We start from the raw sequence: 6,422 nt of genomic DNA, 5'->3' as shown, positions 1-6,422 counted from the left end.
TATGTACGGCTACAGAGCTGTGTGTCCGAACAGGTTGTTAGCAGTACTGGGGCTCCACAGGGGGCTGTCCTTGCTCCATTCCTGTTCACCTTTTACACCTCTGACTTCAAGTACAACTCTGAGACATGTCATCTGCAGACGCTTTCGGATGACTCTGCAATTGTGGGGTGTATTAGAGAAGGGAGGGAGGAGGAATATAGGAGCTTGATTACCAACTTTGTGGAGTGGTGTCATCTTAACCATCTCCAGCTAAACATCAGCAAGACCAAAGAAATGGTCCTGGACTTTCGAAGGAATAAGTCTCCGCTGAACCCTGTTTCCATCCAGGGTCTGGTAACACTGACGCCCTGTACAAGAAAGGTCAGAGCTGACTCTATTTTCTTAGGAGGCTCAAGTTCTTTGGTGTGTGTGGAACACTGCTACACATTTTTTATGAATCAGTGGTGGCGGCAGCCATCTTCTGTGCTGTTGTGTGCTGGGGCAGCAGCATCATGACAAGAGATGCAAATAGGCTCAATGAACTTATCAAGAAGGCTGGCTTTGTGTTAGGGCTGAACCTTGACCCCCTGGAGGTGGTGGCTGAGAGGAGAATGCTGACCAAGCTCACAGCCATCATGATCAATGCCTCTCATCTGCTTCATGGGACTGTTATTGGGCAGCGGAGCACTTTTAGCACCAGACTGCTCCAGCTATGGTGTTCAAAAGAAAGTTTCCGCAGGTCTTTCCTCCTGGCGGCTGTCAGGATGTATAACGCTGCCTTAGGCTAGGACTGTTAGCCCTCCATTTGCACGTCTATGGACAGCATGTCGCTTCATTGTACTTTTTGGACACTCAATCTGTATATACCTATGCACATTTTGCACATATTTTATTATTTTTACAGTGACTATGATCATATTTTGCACAAACCTATGTATTTATTTTTTTTATTTTATATTATTTTGTATTACTGTACGTATTTTAAGTTTTCATCTGTCCTGATGTCTGTTTTTTTTGCTTGTCTTGGGATGCTGTAGCACATCAATTTTCCTTCAGGATCAATAAAGTCTTATCTATCTATCTAAAAGAGCAGTGAATGTCTATCTTTGGTTCCAGTCTTTAGAATTTACTTTTGTGTTCTAACTCTTGAATTATAAGGCATAAACAAAGATGAAGACTAGAGAGTTGAACTACAGAGTTGTCTTTTATCTTTTATCTTACCCAGACTTTTATTTAAGTGACAAAAATGGCAAAAATGTGGAGAAATTGATGAAATGCAAACAATCCTAAGCACACCACTTTATCTGTGAATCATGGTGGAGGCAGTGTCATGGCTTGTGATTCCATGGCCACAATGAGAACTGTCTCCCTGGTCTGTACTGATTATGTAACGGATGATCGTAGAAGGCAAACTATTTCTGGAGTGTACAGAAACATGTTGTCTGTCTGAGTCCACAAAATTCCTGCAAAATTCAAAACACAAAATATGTAACAACAATTCGTTTTAACCAATAAAAGCTTCCCAGCTGTTTTTACAGGAAATTTTTCAAAACTATTTGTATATGGAAGTCCAGTAATTTTGGTAGCTGCAGGAGCAGAGAAAAATCTGAGACAATGCTCGATGACAGGACTTTGACTGCTTAGGTTTAAGGTATTTGAGAGAAGACGAAGTTGTACACATCATTTTACATGGCAGTTTTTCTCCAGTAACCAGCCTGCTGCCTCTTACATTGCAGATGTATTTTTGTATGTCTCTACCACAATATTTTCCTAACTTACAGACTGAAGGTCCAGAGAACATTCAAAACTCATGTCCTAAACTGCCTGCAAATATATTTCGCAGCTGGTCACCCTGAGCAAGACAATGACCCCAAATACACTGCACACTCAACCTGTTTAACATGTAAGCACAAAACTATCCAGCAATAAAAGCTGACATTATGTTCTTTTGCCATGTATTTATCTTTTGATCTGAAATGCAAATTCCTATAGTATATAGCAAAAATGATCATGTAAATATTAATAAGAATGTACCATATGTCTAATAATAAAGCATGATATTATGGGCCCACAACTGCTCAAGATACACCTTCTCATCTGTGCGGTCATGCAAAAGCCAATTTCTGAATGTCTCTTTGAATGTGTACAGTATGTACAGTATTAGTACCTGTAGTAGTATTAGATGGTTGATGTATAATTTTATGACTAGTTTACAGTGCATCAAAGATCACACACAGACAATTTACAGACAGTATTAACCCAACCTTCATCTCTTTGAATGTTGGAAGGAAGCTGCAGAAAGAATCCAAACCATTATGGGGAGAACAAGTAAAGTCCCACAGAAGGCTTCAAATCCCAGACTCATTATCCCGACATAATGTGCCATATTGCTCTTGCCATAAGAATATGAGAAAGGTTACAAATGAGAGGAGGCGATTTTGCCCAAAAAAGCCATTTCTTCTGGGGTGTCTCTTCAACAATATGACTAAAACAGAACAGGGAACTGTTGTAGCTTGGATGAGAAGGGTGTTTAGCTCCTGACCAGAAGGTCCTGGATTCAAAACCAGGTAGGGGCAAATTATATAGCTTACTCTAATTTCTCCTAGATGGCTCTCAGGTCCACTCAGCCTGCTTTCAAAATGAGTGTCAGGTGTTAATCCTGCTAGGGGTAATAGGCTGGCTGGAGTGTGATGTTGACCACATCACTTGCATGTCCAGGATGGTTGAGGAAAATGATGGCCCTTCCCCCATGGGCCTTTATGGCATGAAAAGGGGACCCAACCAACTTTATACTCCAGCAACTCTACTAACATTTTACAGTATCTGGAAATACAGATTGTGCAACACCAGAAAGACTGGCATTACCTCCTCTAATAGTTCCCCCACTTCAACACATAAACATACAATGAAATACAAAGGTATAATCCAAACCCTACAGTACCTCAGTCACTAGTCCTAGCCATATTTTCAACCCCCAGAATTTACTGTGAATTTGTTTAACTATGCCTGAGCATGAAGTGATTATTCCTGTGCTGACAAAACTCAATTTCCCATGGGTTTCTCAATGGCAGTTAGTAGTGGTGTGCCTTTGTCTATTAAAATCAAATTAAGAAAGGCCTCAATCCTTCCAGCAAAGCATTCAGCCATAGCATGGATTAGACGTGGCTGTGTCCCATTGGGATAGCTATGAATAGAGTGATTCAATTTTTAAAAGAGAAAGAGATGGTACACCATGACTGACAGAGTATGAATTGCTCAAGCATCAGAGAGGAGCAATTTTAAAAGTACTCTTTAAAGTATGATAATGCTGTAACACTAATTATTTGCACAGCAAAATTTGATTTTTTTCCCTCTCTTTTCTGGAGGGTCACAGATGTTAAAATACTGTAACTCTTACGGCCACCATTGAGTGTGAAAGCCGGCTTACCAGAGCGGTGACTTCACCGCCCTTCCCTGTAATAGCAGGGCCCACAGCCGCTGGGCTGTGGGGAGATCTCTCTTCCGCCTGTCTGAACCCCAAAGCATTACAATACATTGAAAATAATTCAGTTCCACAGATAACCACGGTATATTTACTCATGAATCTCACCCTTACTGCCTTAAAGGTGGGGAAAGTGTGTAGTATGCAAAGGAATGGTTTTAGAAAATCCTTACTTTGCCCTCACTCGTTCTTTTACTCATTTTAGGTGTCAAGCCTACATTGTGTTTGTTAATGGAGTCTGCAGGGAAAAACTGCATAAAATATCACAGAAAAAACGTTGCTAAACTTTTGAGAAAAAATCTGTGTAAGTCTCAGATAGTATCTTTACCTATGGCATTTAAATAAAAAGTAACCGTTGCTAAAGTTTTAACATGATGTCTGCAATAAAAGAACAAAAATGGAGAAAGCTGATCCTTTTGCTTTGCCCCTATAGTCCAAATTTATACATTGGGTGAATAGATGATCTCATCCCCTAAGGAGTGCCATAAGCATGTATTGTAAAACCAACACTCAAGTTTATGATTTTGGAAAATATGTGAAAGGGGACCACATATGATTTGGTGAATCTTCTTTGTAAATTGCTCATTTCAATTAACTTTGTTATCTTGAACATGGTGGTACAGAGGTTAGCTATGCTGCCTTACAGTGCTGATGGCCAGGATTCAGTTCCAGACCTGAGGTGTTATCTTCATGGAGTTTTCATGTTCTCCCCAAATTTGTGTGGGCTTGCTCTGGGTGCTCCCATTTCCTCCCACAGTTCAAAGACACACTGATGCTGTCAGAGTGTGCGTATCTGTGATTGTACCCTGCTTTGTGTCTTTTGTTTGCCGGGATAGACTTTGGCTTGCAACTGGACTGGAAGAAGCAGTTAGAAAATGGATGGATGGATACCCCAGGATAAATAACACCCTGATGTTGGTGGAGTGAGACCACACTTTCTTCAATTGGATATCATGAAAAAAGAGTGTTAGACTTAAACCAGACAATGGACAGAATATAATCAACATCTTGAAAATGTCTGTTAGACAGACATTACTGTCTGTTAGACAGTAATCACATTTTCTATTGGAAAGGTAATGATATTTGCTTTTTGTGAAGTTAATTAGTTTTCATTTGAAAAAAAACAGAACAACAGAAGAAAAAACAATTTTATACAACAATATCCTTCCTCCACCATTGGTGGGAACCCCTCTTACTGAAGCACACAGAAGCAAAATCAGACTGCTCTGACAGAAGCAGCTGTACAATAAGGATTTGACCATGTCAGGTGCAAATCTTGAAGCTTCCCCTCCACCTGCGCCTAACACCATGGATCTGAACAGTGAGGAGCTCTATATACTGTATATGTTATTAAAATAGAACAGGATCCAACGGTATCATGGGAGGAATGTGCAGGACCCCAACAGAACACAACATGTTTTTAGCAGTCAGGAGACCACCTAACCCCATCTGTTTCTACCACTACAAGAGACCAAGACCTGTGTTCTTATTTAACAAGAGTACTAGAGCTAAGAGAAAGAAATATCCTTGTTCAGAATAGTGGATAAAGAAGAACAATCAATTTCTGAATTTTAGACTCATTTTAACATTATTAAGTGAATGTAAAAGGTGCATACCATGCCCTTAGACAGAATGAACACAAGGAACTAGGGTAGTTAGTGTGAGGTCTAGTACTATCAGTCAAGAAAATTTAAAAGATTCATTCAAGGATGTTTTTAAGATTTAAGGATTTGCATGTTGTCTAAAAATATATATTTTTTCTAAGTTGGATTGAGCTACGCCCCCCACAGATCGTCCATGTTGCAGAGTTGAGCATTTAATATGTGGTTTCTTCCTTTTCCATATGAACTTGGAAATGAGAGTATGAGAGTCTGCACTCCATGCCAATATCTTAAAGGGGAAGAAAGATCACAGAAATAAAAACTGGAAAGATGCTTCCATGTGTTCAAATCAGCATCTGCAGAGTTAAAAAAATGCCAGTTGTTTGAACTGATGGAGTGTAAATTGAGATAGCATGCAAAGAGAGGAACAGTATCTGACACGTTTGACCAGTGGCACAATTGCAGGTAAGCTGGCCTTCTCCATTTCAAAATTTAAAAAATAGTAAACAATCTGATTTACACCAATTAATTTCGTACCCCAGTAATTAATCGTACCCCTAATTTACCCTCTCACCCTGTTGAATCTGTGCCTCTTATAATATCACTACACAAAATCAAATTGCAGATATCCACCATTTACAATAGTGAAAACATTCAGAGGAAAAGGTAACAACAATAGTAAACAAATCCCGCTCTTCCAAACCACTAGAAACATTCTGAGGGCTTAAGACATTATTAAGAATAATGTATGTCAGGGAAAAAAAATCATCATAAAGTAAGAATGTACACAGATGGGCCGTCAGTCCATCGGAGTGTACACACAGATACGCACATTCACACCAGGGCCAATTTTCCCAGAAGCCAATTAACCTACCAGTATGTCTTTGGACTGTGGGAAGAAATTGGGGCACGCATGAACATGGAGAGAACATACAAACTCCACACAGAGAGCACCCCAGGTCTGGAATTGAGCATGTTAGGGTATGCTAACAACTGCTACACCATACCACCCCCCTTGATTCAACTTACTGTATGAAATTACAACTATTCTTGGAGGGGCTGCCAAGCAGAGAATGAGAAACCAACAGAGGGGAAAAAGGAGAGAATTTGTAGGCTCCCAGACCAGCATGTTCATGGTGGACTGATAAGGCAAGCACAGAAATACATTAATGCTCTCTTAAACTATGCTCTTCTATTGACTGCTCAAGCAGAAATAACTATTTCAGGTGAGCTGAATCAGTTTAGCTTCTTCTTAACTGGGGAAACAGGAAATTCTCCCCTCCCCAAAACGGCAACACATCAACATTTTTTGCAGCCCTGTCATCTAAAATGTCTTCCTAGCATATACAGTATACAGAATT

Source organism: Lepisosteus oculatus, chromosome 1, assembly GCF_040954835.1.
Source record: "Lepisosteus oculatus isolate fLepOcu1 chromosome 1, fLepOcu1.hap2, whole genome shotgun sequence".
In the NCBI taxonomy this organism is placed as follows: Eukaryota; Metazoa; Chordata; class Actinopteri; order Semionotiformes; family Lepisosteidae; genus Lepisosteus; species Lepisosteus oculatus.
The sequence above is the reverse complement of the archived record's forward strand: the minus strand, read 5'-3'. Positions refer to the sequence as shown.